Raw genomic sequence first — 15,198 nt, 5'->3', positions numbered from 1 at the left:
GTCTCGGCCCGGCACACAGTTTTAATCTGCCAGGAAGTTTCATATCAGCGCATACTCCGCTGCAGAGTGAAAATCTCATTCTGGAAACATCCCCCAGGCTGTGGCTAAGCCATGTCTCCGCAATATCCTTTCTTTCGGGAGTGTTAGCTCTGCAAGGTTCGCAGGAGAGCTTCTGTATAGTTTAGAAGGTAGGAGACGAGGTACTGGCAGAAGTAAAGCTGTGAGGAATGGGGCGTGAGTCGTGGTTTGGTAGCTCAGTTATAAACCGGCACGGTAGCTCAGCGTGTTCGGTCAGAGGGTTAGCAGCCTTCTGTAATAAAAACACTGAGTTAATCGATCAAGGACGGACTTAAACAGATGTCCGCGACGAGCAGATGCAACGAACGAAAGCGAACAAAATCAGATTTTTTTAAAAAAAGAAAGAAAGTTGGTAGAGCACTTGCACGCGGAAAGCTAATGTCCCGAGTTCGAGTCTCGGCCCGGCACACAGTTTTAATCTGCCAGAAAGCTTCATATCAGCGCACACTCCGTTGCAGAGTGAAAATCTCATTCTGGAATAAGGAACTAGTCTATAAATTTTAAGTTTTTTATTTGTAACGTGTTTCGGATATTGCGCCCCATCATCAGGTGAAAATTATCGCGTTAATCACATGTTCGTCGCTACTAAGAAATTACCGACAGTGCAACATCTAAAATTTTTTATACTTATGTCGTTGATTACAGAATGCTTATGGTGGGTTAGCTGGAAGAAATTACTACCCCACCTTCAGTACTGCGTGATGAAAGTGATAAACATAATACGTTATAGATATTCCAACATTTTGAAGTCCCAGGTGGAATTCATCTGATCTAAAGTGCCTCCTGATAATGGAGTATAGCCTCTGGGAAGCGTGGCAAATTATAAACAATACATTTACAAAGTAGTTACGTTCTTTTTATCATTTGTGTCTTAATAGATACGTGTTTCTGATGCGTTATACATTACCGTGTAATGTGAGTATTATTTTATGTATTAATTTATGATAGGTCACTTTTTATGATAACAATGGACCGTTACATAGAGAACTGCGTAATTTTCATGGTGCTCTGTTTTTTCCTCTTACATTTTTTCTACTTTCAACATTGAATTAAGTTTACATTTACCATATCACAGTTTTTCCTTGGCTTTGTTTCTTTGTGCCACGAGGAAATCCTTAAAAGTAATGCCTCCAATTTTTTATGTGGGAAATCTGAAACAATTGTACACAAAACGAAGTTTATTAACATTCTATATCTTTATTCTTGATATTTACGTACCAGTTCTTCAACATAGTTATCCTCGAAACAAACGCATTTGTCCCAGCGGGAGAAAAGTTTATTGACACGGTTACTGAAAATGTCTTTCTTTGTTAAAGGAGCAATAATCTCGCCTGTGCTTCCGCCGCTCGATCACTATCAAAGTGAGGTTGTCGAAGGTGTTCACTAAATTTAGGAGCAGAGCTATGTGTCCTCGGAGTCTTTAGCGGCGGCATTCATGAATTTTCCAGCCGCGTCAATTCGAATGAAAAGCTCGAGCTTTCGATGGCCATCTGCGCCATCGTCGTCAGGGGTTCACTGTCAGTGATGGCGCAGACGGCCATCGAAAGCTAGAGCATTTTATTCGAATTGACGCGGCTGGAAAACCGAGAACGTTTTATTCAAATTTGGATGGAACTCGGATGGACCCAAGTAGGGAGTGTATGGAGGATGATCGATGACAATGAACAGAAGGTGTCGGATTGTTGCAGATGTGGCAGAGCTAGTGTGTGGCCTGGCATTGTCTTGCTGAACGGAGGGTGTTCCACATGTCGACGAACGCTTCGAATTCGACACTCGTTTACGACACGCTGTCTCTTACGCACCAACATAGTTACGTTACACGCTACAATTCAGAGTCCTGGAGCGGCAGACGGCTGCAAATGTGTAGACATGATGACTAAAGATATTGATTGTTAACAACGTTTGTTTTATTTAAAAATCTTTAAAGCTTTAACATAAAAAATTCGGAGGCATTACTTTTCAGCACGCCTTCGTACTTATATTTAGATGGATACCTATACGCTGTTCCACGTGCAGGTTTCCTGTGGTATGTTTTTCCACTTTCAGTTGGGTCTTGCTTTACTGTGATTGAAGAAGACCCACTGATTTTCGTTGTATCAAAGTTTCTTGAACCATTTTACAGTTACCTTTATAGCTGTTGCTATTAGTACTGGCAGAATGGCGTATACCACTACCAGTAAAATAACGAACAGTACAACTACAACAGCTGGAGTCGTGGAGAGGCCAGTGGTGTGAGTACTGAAACAAAGAGGAGCTGCTTTTGTGATGTGTAGAGTAGCACACCGTTTGAAAGCAACGATAAATCTGCATGCTGGCTGTTTTTGAAAAGTATGACGACCTGAGACACGCAGTGTGCCTGTAGATGTAACGGACTGCTAAATGAAGTGTCAGATTAAAGAGAGCAGGAAAATGCGACATGATGCTTGTAGCAGAAAAGAAAAAAATCCTGTAATAATTTCATTGGATTATAAGATCAGCCGTAAATATCTTCGCTTATATATATATATATATATATATATATATATATATATATATATGGTGTTACAAAAAGGTAATGCCAAACTTTCAGGAAACATTCCTCGCACACAAATAAAGAAAAGATGTTATGTGGACATGTGTCCGGAAACGCTTAATTTTCATGTTAGAGCTCATTTTAGTTTCGTCAGTATGTTCTTCCACCTACGCTCAATGGAGCACGTTATCATGATTTCATACGGGATACCCTACCTGTGCTGCTAGAACACGTGCCTTTACAAGTACGACACAACATGTGGTTCATACACGATGGAGCTCGTGCACATTTCAGTCAAAGTGTTCGTACGCTTCTCAACAGCAGATTCGGTGAGCGATGGATTGGTAGAGGCGGACCAATTACATGGCCTCCACGCTCTCCTGACCTCAACCCTCTTGACTTTTATTTATGGGGGCATTTGAAAGCTCTTGTCTACGCAATCCCGGTACCAAATGTAGAGACTCTTCGTGCTCGTATTGTGGACGGCTATGATACAATACGCCATTCTCCAGGGCTGCATCAGCGCATCAGGGATTCCATGCGGCGGAGGGTGGATGCATGTATCCTCGCTAACGGAGGACATTTTGAACATTTCCTGTAACAAAGTGTTTGAAGTCATGCTGGTACGTTCTGCCGCTGTGTGTTTCCATTCCATGATTAATATGATTTGAAGAGAACTAATAAAATGAGCTCTAACATGGCAAGTAAGCGTTTCGCGACACATGTCCACATAACATATTTTCTTTCTTTGTGTGTGAGGAATGTTTCCTGAAAATTTGACCGTATCTTTTAGTAACGAGTCTGTTTTTAAGTTTACAAATACAAGCTATGAATTTTCGTACGGTACATTGAACGCGCGAGGAATATTCACCTATGTTACTGAGCTAACCGCAGCTGTAATGCGGTTCGGCGGGTCGGCGAGTAGTGCTGTTACAGACGCTACCTACAATTCCTCTTTTAGAAACCCCCACAAGGAAAAGCCAACACGGCATGAACTATAAGATCTATGGGCGACCATGCTTCCCGTCTTTGCAGAGAGATCCAGTTTCTTGAAACTGCTTAATTGCCTATTCTTCTCTTAGTTTGCGGTCGACTGCCGAATTAGAGATGACATTCTCTCCACACTAAAATTACCGACTCACTTCTGCCGAACTCAAGAACGTAGGATGCAGCCCGTTGCATGGTAGCCATCTTGCAACTGACGCAATATGGCTATCCGTTTACGCGATATCTCATGCTGTCGTAACCGCAAGTTTAAATGCTCTTCTTTTCAACGGTGTTTAGATTAATCATACCGAGTAAGGAGAGGTAATGCTATGGAACAATATGAAATTGGATGAACGCGCAAAATCAGTATTAGGAAAGGTGAGTGGGAAACTCGTTTGTTAGAAGTTTTTAGAATTTTGTTCTTGCTTTAAGAACGATAAAATGGTGCGAGCAATCTTTAAGCTATTTATTGTCTTTGATATTGCCTAATTTTGACCGTCAAGTCGTTTTCAAGCACCATGGCATAACTGCTCCTTATAGAAATTCGTTCAGCTTTGCCATCTTTATGAAAGTCCGTTGGTATTGGATCATTTTAGAGATAGTGAAGTTCAATGAATGCATTCGAATCAATAAGAAATGTCTGAGGCAGCAGTGATCCCGAAGTGCTTGAAAATGATCGTCGGTCGAAATTAGCTAATAGCACTCTCAATAAATAGAAATGGTTGAAATGGCTCTCAGCACTATGGGACTTAACATCTGAGGTCATCAGTCCTCTAGAACTACTTAAACCTAACTAACTTATGGACATCACACACATCCATGCCTGAGGCAGGATTCGAACCTGCGATCGTAGCGGTCACGAGGTTCCAGACTGACGCGCCTAGAACCGTTCGGCCACAACGGCTGGCTAAACAGAAATGTGTGTGTGAATTCCTGAGGGATCAAACTGCTGAGGTCATCGGTCCCTAGATTTACACACTACTTAAACTAACTTAGCCTAAGAACAACACACACACAAACACAGGCCCAGGGGAGGACTCGAACCTCCGGCGGGAGAGGCTGCGCAATACGTGACATGGCGCATCAAACCGCGCGGACACTTCGTGCGGCTAGGTCAATAAATAGGTTACAGCCTGCGTGGACCATGTTTTAGTTCTTTCTTGGAAGTGTTCTTGGTAGGTGCAGTGCATCTATAACGGACATTGCACAGAAGAAGACAATGCGACCAATTCTAGAGTACTGGTCCAGATTTTAGAGCCTTATTAAGTATTTATGGCGACAGAAATCGAAGCAGTTCAAAGATGTTAGAACCGTAACATGTCGGTTAACATAAACGGAAGATGCTCGGTTATCCTATGGAAGAGTGCTGACGTTGTCCTCTAGAAACAGTATTGGATAAAGGTTTCTTTATATTACTGCCACCAGTCGCTCTTTGTTTTGTTCTTCAATTTTTATTACTCCATTGCCGATTTCGAAACCGGTAATGGGGTAGTAAAAACTGAAGAATAAAACAAAAGGTGACTGGTTTCAGTAATTTCAAGAAATCTGTATTCATCAGTCACAGTCATCCTCATCCGTTGTTGTTGTTGTTGTCTTCAGTCCTGAGACTGGTTTGATGCAGCTCTCCATGCTACTCTATCTTGTGCAAGCTGCTTCATCTCCCAGTACCTACTGCAACCTACATCCTTCTGAATCTGCTTAGTGTACTCATCTCTCGGTCTCCCTCTACGATTTTTACCCTCCACGCTGCCCTCCAATGCTAAATTTGTGATCCCTTGATGCCTCAAAACATGTCCTACCAACCGATCCCTTCTTCTAGTCACGTTGTGCCACAAACTTCTCTTCTCCCCCAATCTTATTCAATACCTCCTCATTAGTTACGTGATCTATCCACCTTATCTTCAGTATTCTTCTGTAGCACCACATTTCGAAAGCTTCTATTCTCTTCTTGTCCAAACTAGTAATCGTCCATGTTTCACTTCCATACATGGCTACACTCCAAACAAATACTTTCAGAAACGACTTCCTGATACATAAATCTATATTCGATGTTAACAAATTTCTCTTCTTCAGAAACGCTTTCCTTGCCATTGCCAGTCTACATTTTATATCCTCTCTACTTCGACCATCATCAGTTATTTTACTTCCTAAATAGCAAAACTCCTTTACTACTTTAAGTGTCTCATTTCCTAATCTAATTCCCTCAGCATCACCCGATTTAATTTGACTACATTCCATTATCCTCGTTTTGCTTTTGTTAATGTTCATCTTATATCCTCCTTTCAAGACACTGTCCATTCCGTTCAACTGCTCTTCCAGGTCCTTTGCCGTCTCTGACAGAATTACAATGTCATCGGCGAATCTCAAAGTTTTTACTTCGTCTCCATGAATTTTAATACCTACTCCAAATTTTTCTTTTGTTTTCTTTACTGCTTGCTCAATATATAGATTGAATAACATCGGGGAGAGGCTACAACCCTGTCTCACTCCTTTCCCAACCACTGCTTCCCTTTCATGCCCCTCGACTCTTATTACTGCCATCTGGTTTCTGTACAAATTATAAATAGCCTTTCGCTCTCTGTATTTTACCCCTGCCACCTTTAGAATTTGAAAAAGAGTATTCCAGTCAACATTGTCAAAAGCTTTCTCTAAGTCTACAAATGCTAGACACGTAGGTTTGCCTTTTCTTAATCTTTCTTCTAAGATAAGTCGTAAGGTCAGTATTGCCTCACGAGTTCCAACATTTCGACGGAATCCAAACTGATCCTCCCCGAGGTCTGCATCTACCAGTTTTTCCATTTGTCTGTAAAGAATTCGCGTTAGTATTTTGCAGCCGTGGCTTATTAAACTGATAGTTCGGTAATTTTCACATCTGTCAGCACCTGCTTTCTTTGGGATTGGAATTATTATATTCTTCTTGAAGTCTGAGGGTATTTCGCCTGTCTCATACATCTTGCTCACCAGCTGTAGAGTTTTGACATGACTGGCTCTCCCAAGGCCGTCAGTAGTTCTAATGGAATGTTGTCTACTCCGGGGGCCTTGTTTCGCCTCAGGTCTTTCAGTGCTCTGTCAAACTCTTCACGCAGTATCGTATCTCTCATTTTATATTCATCTACATCCTCTTCCATTTCCATAATATTGTCCTCAAGTACATCGCCCTTGTATAGACCCTCTATATACTCCTTCCACCTTTCTGCTTTCCGTTCTTTGGTTAGAACTGGGTTTCCATCTGAGCTCTTAATATTCATACAAGTGGTCCTCTTTTCTCCGAAGGTCTCTTTTAGGCAGTATCTATCTTACGCCTAGTGAGATAAGCCTCTACATCCTTACATTTGTCCTCTAGCCATCCCTGTTTCGCCATTTTGCACTTCCTGTCGATGTCATTTCTGAGACGTTTGTATTCCTTTTTGCCTGCTTCATTTACTGCATTTTTATATTTTCTCCTTTCATCAATTAAATTCAATATTTCTTCTGTTACCCAAGGATTTCTAGCAGCCCTCGTCTTTGTACCTACTTTATCCTCTGCTGCCTTCACTACTACATCCCTCAGAGCTACCCATTCTTCTTCTACTGTATTTCTTTCCCCTATTCCTGTCAATTGTTCCCTTATGCTCTCTCTGAAACTCTGTACAACCTCTGGTTCTTTCAGTTTATCCAGGTCCCATCTCCTTAATACAACCTTCTTTCATGATTCTTAAACCAAGTGTTAGCTATGATTAAGTTGTGCTCTGTGCAAAATTCTACTAGGCGGCTTCCTCTTTCATTTCTTAGCCCCAATCCATATTCACCTACTATGTTTCCTTCTCTCCCTTTTCCTACAGTCGAATTCCAGTCACCCATTACTATTAAATTTTCGTCTTTCTTCACTATCTGAATAATTTCTTTTATTTCATCGTACATTTCTTCAATTTCTTCATCATCTGCAGAGCTAGTTGGCATATAAACTTGTACTACTGTAGTAGGTGTGGGCTTCGTATCTATCTTGGCCACAATAATGCGTTCACTATGCTGTTTGTAGTAGCTTACCCGCATTCCTATTTTCCTATTCATTATTAAACCTACTCCTGCATTACCCCTATTTGATTTTGTGTTTATAACCCTGTAGTCACCTGACCAGAAGTCTTGTTCCTCCTGCCACCGAACTTCACTAATTCCCACTATATCTAACTTTAACCTATCCATTTCCCTTTTTAAATTTTCTAACCTACCTGCCCGATTAAGGGATCTGACATTCCACGCTCCGATCCGTAGAACGCCATTTTTCTTTCTCCTGGTAACGACATCCTCCTGAGTAGTCCCCGCCCGGAGATCCGAATGGGGGACTATTTTACCTCCGGAATATTTTACCCAAGAGGATGCCATCATCATTTAATCATACAGTAAAGCTGCATGTCCTCGGGAAAAATTACGGCTGTAGTTTCCCCTTGCTTTCAGCCGTTCGCAGTACCAGCACAGCAAGGCCGTTTTGGTTAATGTTGCAAGGCCAGATCAGTCAATCATCCAGACTGTTGCCCCTGCAACTACTGAAAAGGCTGCTGCCCCTCTTCAGGAACCACACGTTTGTCTGGCCTCTCAACAGATACCCCTCCGTTGTGGTTGCACCTACGGTACGGCCATCTGTATCGCTGAGGCACGCAAGCCTCCCCACCAACGGCAAGGTCCATGGTTCATGGGGGGGAATCCTCATCCATAATGGATAAAAGTTTTAGTATTCGACAAACTGAGAGAATTAGTATTTGGGACCTATACTCCATTCACCGAAACAGAGACGTAGTGTAAACACGGCAAGGCGCGTGACCTCAGCGCTGCCGTCGACGGGTGTACAAGGCAGGGGCGTCACAAATTAAAAAATGAAAGTCGGTTTTTTTATAATTTGGCACCTGAACATGATAAAGTGATCCGAGAATTACCTTCCGACACATTTTTTTTTACATTACATTAAAGTTTATTGTCACCTGAAAAGAGAAATATTTAAGCTTTCAGGAAAAGTTTGTTGGCGTTACTCTATATTTATCACGCCATATCTCCTAAACTGTGTGTCACACAGCAAAATAATTTTATAATTGCTTTCAGTACTATATGTTGATGACGTCTGCACATTTTCTGCCCAAATAGAGTCACTAATAGTGAAGTAATAAATTAAAATCTCACGTCTGATGCACAACTTTTACCAAATCATCATCCGAAATATAGTAAGCGACAAACTTTTCCCCTTTAAATTTTTTTTGTGGGTGTAAGCGAGAAATGTTTCAGAAAGGTTTGAATTTAATTTTGTAGTTTGTTCGAATGCGATGGGTGCAACCGTTTGTCCTTTATGAGCGATGCAATGTGCGGTTCGCAGGTGCGGCGCTGTCAGTGTGGCCGTCTCAGCTGCAGCTGTGAGCTCGTTAGTGGGTGTTGTACAGCGGCGATTTCAGGATATCTTAAGTTCATCTGTAAAGACGCTTGAAAGACTAGTTGTCGATTATTAGAGTAATTATATGTGTTTGTAGTCACGCTGAGCATTCACTGTCTTATGCGCATCCAATAGCAACGCATGGTTTCTTATTTTACATATTCACTTATTTCATTAGCATCACATATGGCTGTCCTCATTATGTCATCCACAGATTCAGCGAGCGAGGTCGACGTGTCAGTTCTGAGTCCACCAAAGAAGCGAGCAAAGAAGAAATCATTAAGTTCTTCTGAGAAGCACATGTTGCTTAATGTGTATGAAACGGAACTGTTACATCCAGAGTAGTCGATGCGTGACATCGTTTCGAAACCAGCTGCAGCCACAGGTGTTGGACGTTCTTAAGTGTATAGTGTGATAAGTGAGTACAAGGCCACACACTCTTTGAAGTCTCCCAAGAAAGGAAAATTATGACAGAAACTTTCTGAAAGTGTTGATGACCTCGATAGAAATGCGATAGGAAGGAAAATACACGAATATTATTTTTTTTTTTTTTCGTAACGAATTGCCAACAATTGACAAAGTGCTTACAGTCGTGAACGAAGATACAGATCTGGGCAATTTTCGGAGAGCTACATTTTATAAGTTATTGAGAGAAATGAATTTCAAATATGTCCGCCTTTGGCGCGATAGCATGCTAATAGACAGGGATGACATCATTTTATGAAGGCGGCGTTACCTTAACGATTAAACGGTTGAGAAATAAAGGCGGACCCATTTGCTATTTGGACGAGACGTGGGTGAACGCAGGACATACCCGAAGTTACGTCTGGGTAGATGACACTATAAATTCCTCAAAACAAGCGTTTCTGTCCGGATTATCCACCAGAAGCAAGGGCCCATCAGGCAAAGGGAAACGTCTGATTATCGCACACATTGGCAGCAAACCAGGGTTCGTTGAAGGATGTTTGTGGACTTTGGAATCGAAGAAAAGTGGAGATTACCATGGGGAGATGTGCGCTGAAACCTTCGAGAAGTGATTTCAAGATGTTCTTCCTCGGGTTCAGGAAAATGCAGTTATTGTTCTTGATAACGCGCCGTACCGTTCTCGGAGAAAAGAAAAAGTTCCTAATGCGAATTCCAAGACGCACGAAATATCAGAGTGGCTAAAATCTAAAAACATCGATTTCGAAGACGGTATGTTGAAGAAAGAACTTTTAGATATAGTTAAAAATCACAGAACAACACACAACCAATACGCAAAAGATTAAATGGCGAAGAATGCAGGGAAAACTGTTCTCAGAATTCCTCCGTACCACTGTGAATCAAACGCCATCGAGTTAGTGTGGGCCAGAATCAAAGGGTATGTTGCAGCGAAAAACAAACCATACAAAATGCCGGAAGTTAAAGTACTGCTAGAAGAAGCAGTAAGAACAGTGACTGCGGAGGATTGGAACAAGTGCGTCCTCCATCTCGCAGAAAAAGTGGAAACTCAAATGTGGAAATTAGAATGCATTATAGAGGAGAGAGAGGAGCGGTTTGTTATAAACCTCAATGGAAACAGTTCAAGTTCGACAGAGTGAACCTGGTTTCGTCCTTTATCATTACTATTACTGGTATTGTTATTAAAATTAACAATTAATGGTGTTTGAATGGAGCGTTTTGTTAGAAACCTGAATGAAAATAAATCTGCTTCGATAGAATGAACTCAGTTTGACATTATTATTAAATTTATTTCGTATATTGTTGCCCAGGTTTCTCACGTTCCGCTATGACAGCTCGGCAGCTAGCCGAACGCCGCCAGCTGCAAAGCGTGCGCCAAGAATTGTCCACGCCCCTACGTATCAAGTGAACACCGAATGCAACGAGCGTAGTCGCTCGCGTGACACTGTTTATGTTTCGTCCCAGCTCTCGGTGAATAGACTTTAGGGCACAAAATTATGCATCCATCGTTTTATATCCCGCGTACCGCTCATGTAAATAAACATTAGGTCGCGTGTAGAGATGAACAGATATTCATTTTTCCCTCGCGTAATTAGTTTCTGATCTGAAAATTATCTATGCGCTAGGCTGATTCGGTTACGAAGTCAGCAATTAATCTTTTTGTTATGTTGAGTGACAGAGAGTGTTTCTTTTCATTGTAATAACCGCGGATACTGTTTCTCTAGGACGTCACATCTTCAACTGTGAAATTTTATGTACTGAAGTAATACAAGTACTGGGGCTAGTAGATATTACTTTGAACAGTTGCTTTGAGCTTAAGAGGAGCTGGAACGCCCTATCCCGACAATGTTAAATTTAGTGACTTGGCTTCTTTGTATTTCAGGAACCGCTGTAGCAATTGACATGAAAGTCTTACAGGACAGTAAAATGTATGTTCTGAGTCTGATGAACTACAATAATTGAATTTCAGCCACTGTTTACGGAAATACAATTTTTTTAATTACACGGTTAAAATGTTGTAAGCTCCTTGTACTGTATCCTAAATAATTTCAGTTATACAAAACATTATGTTCTTCTTTTAGTTCAGTAGACTCAGAATATGTATGTTTTAAGTTCCTGAAAATTTAAATACTCTACTCGAAATGGTTTCTGACATTTGGGGGAAAATGCAACAGAATATATAAATTTTCAGGAACGGCTTCTGAAGTTTCAAAAGACTGTAACTCACTTAAGATGTGCTTAATTTTTTTTTTATTTTTAGTCACTTAGAAGTATCTTGCACTACACTGTATATCATCCTCCTGATCTTTTTCCAAGTTTTTGCTTCTTTTCTTCTTTGTGGACTGCTTAGTGGCCAAGTGTGCTGCAAACTCTCCTTCATCAATGCAAACCTTGTCCATCCATCCAAGTTCTCTGATGCAGTGTGCTCCAAGATTAATTCCCATATGCTGAAGCACTTTCACCCTACCAGTGTTGCCATGATTAAAAGCAATAACAGCATTTGAGTCTCACTATGCAGACACTTCTTCAGTAATTCAGGATTTGCCAGGTCATAATAAACAGATTTCATGATATCTATGACTGCTACTGGGATGGAATGTTTATGGCTGCATGAACTGTGTAAGTACTGGGCATTGCGGTAATTGCATCATGAATCAGGTCCAGGAGGGCAAAGGTGGTTTACTGGTTTTTCATCAGTAGACAGTCTATGGAAGAATGTAGCCCATGCTGCCTGCTTCATTTTCAACAAATTCTCAGTATTATTTCCAATGGCCACCCCATAATACTACTGTAGTTCATCAGTCATTTTGTCTGTCAACCTGCCTCTTGTGGTTTTACCATCAGAAAGTTTCTTGTCTCTCAGACTTTGTTCCAACTTCCTCAACCTGATGCTCATCCTCTTCTGGACATGACCAACACATTTCAGTTTTATGATAATCTTCTCACCATAAGGCTGAGCAGCTACTACACCGTTATATGCTTTTGAGTCTCCATCAATTAAAATTTAGTGTAACAAACTCTCTTTTCATTTACAGATCGACAAAAATTTCAGTAGCTGCAGAGGCCTCCATGCGACCACTTGTTCCTTCATAATTTCTGTCACAGATATGCCCTTCTTCATTCCCTAATTTACACTTATAACAATGTTTCGTTAAAATCTGGAAATCTGTTACCTTTCCAGTATCCACATTTGTCACCGTAGCAACAGAATTCTTAGAATTGTAGCTGAACTTCTGCCAAGTGCCACCAAAAGCTACTGGTATGTCAGTCATGCCATCATTTATTTCAACAGCTTCGTTTGCAGCACCCTTCATTGGTTCACGTGAAACAGATTCCACAGCAGCTCCAATAAATCTTGCTTGTCGGTTTTAGAAGGTGGGGGTGGCATATTCATCACTGCACACATTGCTTCTGCTGCAGTGTGTCTTTTGCCAATAGGACAACTACGCACAGGTACTTGAATGTGGATAAGTGAAAAAGAAAAAGAAATAAATAAGGGAAGTGATCGGGAATCATCTAACAAAGCAAATGTGTCCGTACTCCTAGAAATACGACCAGAACTAGAAAGGAACATTAAAGAGTTGGATCTAACAGACAGAAACTCTTTTAAGTATAAAATAGTAAATTCTGAAAGATTTCAGGGCAGAGAAAAAGACTAATGAGGAACAACATGAGCGAAACTCTGTGTGTGAGACAGAAATTTGAAATCCATCTGAATCTGAAATTAATCCAAAATCAGGCACACCCTTGAGAACCAGTGCTAAATTTAGTGTGCGTAACAGATTTACTGACGCTTTGATTTATTGTACCCAGAAATGAATCTGAAAGTGGGAATTTGACGTATTATTCTCATTTAAAGGAACTGGTTATGATGCTGAACTCTAGAGTTAAATAACACCATAGTTTATTATCAAATACATATGAATATTAATGGAGTAAAACACAGTTGTGATGACAAGAACGTAACAATAATATTCCCTACTATACATATTGCTGACTAACGCTCTCAGTTGAAAAAATTATTGAATGAGACGGGGTTGCATCAACTCACAGATCTAACTTTGTGAGATAGGTACAGTAGCCTGAGTATGATAATCACAGTGGTAGTCTGTCTGGGATCACCACCCAAAGATCCTACAAAACTGCCAGTGGCAGCTATCTTGTAACAGAGCTGCAACACCCTCGGTTTCTCTGACATGCCATAGCTCTAACCGACGCTTACCATCATCTTCTCATAACAGTGAGCAGAGAGGAGACATAGCAACTCGGCGACTTGAGAATGAAGTCGCAGCCTAGTCTCCATGCTTCCCTAGGTTTACCCATCTACGTCCACGCCTCCCAATCAACTCACTCCGACCTCATCTTCCCACCGACTCTCTCCAGCCTCGTCTTCCCATCGAATCCTTTTTTCACGTCTCTAAAACTAAGCCTGCTGCTGTCTTTCCACCAACACTAAGTGTCCATAAATCATTTTAAAAGTAGCCAATTCCACGCAATGGCGTACCTGTTTCACAGGCAAGATTTCACGCCCAGAAAAATCTGAACCGCCAACAGGACAATGAATCACATTTATTTCCCTCTTTTCTAAAAAGCTTGTTACAGTGAGTTATGTCCACATGACGTCACAATTGCCATGCCAATCGGTGCTCATTCTGCAATCAGCGAGCCTCACATTACACGTCCCATTAAAATACGGGGCTAGTAGCCGACTCTGCTACAGCACCCATCCTTAAAGTAGGTCAGCGCTGTTTTTGAGCTCTTTAGGAACACCAGGAGACGTTTGTCTCCACAAACATGTCACTTCACAAACTCCCAGCGCCTGTCACCTACTGGGAGAATTTCGTTTTCTCGAACGAAGGCCTTTTTATATGTGCGGTCCACTGACCACCATAAGTGGACAATGGCTTCTCAACCAGCGTTCCGTCAGCCCTGGTCACTTTCGTCACTTGTGCAGGAGGTGGGTATTAAACCTGCTACTCTTCCTCATATCTGTAAAATGCTGGTGTGCCTCCTGTCTGATGCGAGTCACATTTTCATAGCACTCATCACTCCTAAAGGCATTTCAGTCTGGAACCGCGCGACTGCTACGGTCGCAGGTTCGAATCTTGCCTCGGGCATGGATGTGTGTGGTGTCTTTAGGTTAGTTAGGTTTAAGGAGTTCTAAGTTCTAGGGGACTGATGACCTCAGATGTTGAGTCCCATAGTGCTCAGAGACATTTGAACCATTTTGAACTCCCAGAGGAAACCTAGAAAGCAACTGAAACTATCCAGCACCAAGTTAAGAGTGTAAGAAAATTAAATTGAGAAGAGGAAGCGAACTCACCACATCTCATCTCTTCAGAGGGCTATAGACACGGGTTCCCAGGTAGATGCCGTGTCTCTTGACTTCCGCAAGGCGTTTGATACAGTGCCCCACAGTCGTTTAATGACAAAAGTGAGAGTATACGGATTGTCAGACCGCTTGTGTGATTGGATTGAAGAGTTCTTAGATAACAGAACGCAGCGTATCGTTCTCAATGTAGAGAAGTCTTCCGAAGTAAGAATGATTTCAGGCGTGCCGCAGGGGAGTGTCGTAGGACCGTTGCTATTCACAATATATGTAAATGACCTTGTGGATACCATCGGAAGTCCCCTGAGGCTTTTTGCGGATGGTGCTGTAGTATATCGAGAGGTTGTAACAATGGAAAGTTGTACTGAAATGCAGGAGGATCTGCAACGAATTGACGCATGGTGTAGGGAATGGCAATTGAATCTCAATGTAGACCAATGTAATGTGCTGCAAATA

At 41.5% G+C, this 15,198-nt stretch overlaps 2 protein-coding genes across 2 annotated transcripts in view; both read left to right on the top strand.

Annotated features, from left to right (window-relative positions):
- Positions 1-15,198, top strand: part of LOC126267895 (LIM/homeobox protein Lhx9-like) — a 247,950-nt gene that overhangs the window by 117,044 nt on the left and 115,708 nt on the right. The window lies entirely within an intron of this gene.
- The window catches only part of LOC126267896 (LIM/homeobox protein Lhx2-like), a 135,369-nt gene that overhangs the window by 117,176 nt on the left and 2,995 nt on the right, over positions 1-15,198 (top strand). The window lies entirely within an intron of this gene.

The sequence above is a fragment of the Schistocerca gregaria genome, chromosome 4 (genome assembly GCF_023897955.1).
Source record: "Schistocerca gregaria isolate iqSchGreg1 chromosome 4, iqSchGreg1.2, whole genome shotgun sequence".
Lineage (NCBI taxonomy): Eukaryota > Metazoa > Arthropoda > Insecta > Orthoptera > Acrididae > Schistocerca > Schistocerca gregaria.
This window is presented reverse-complemented; position numbering and strand designations above follow the sequence as displayed.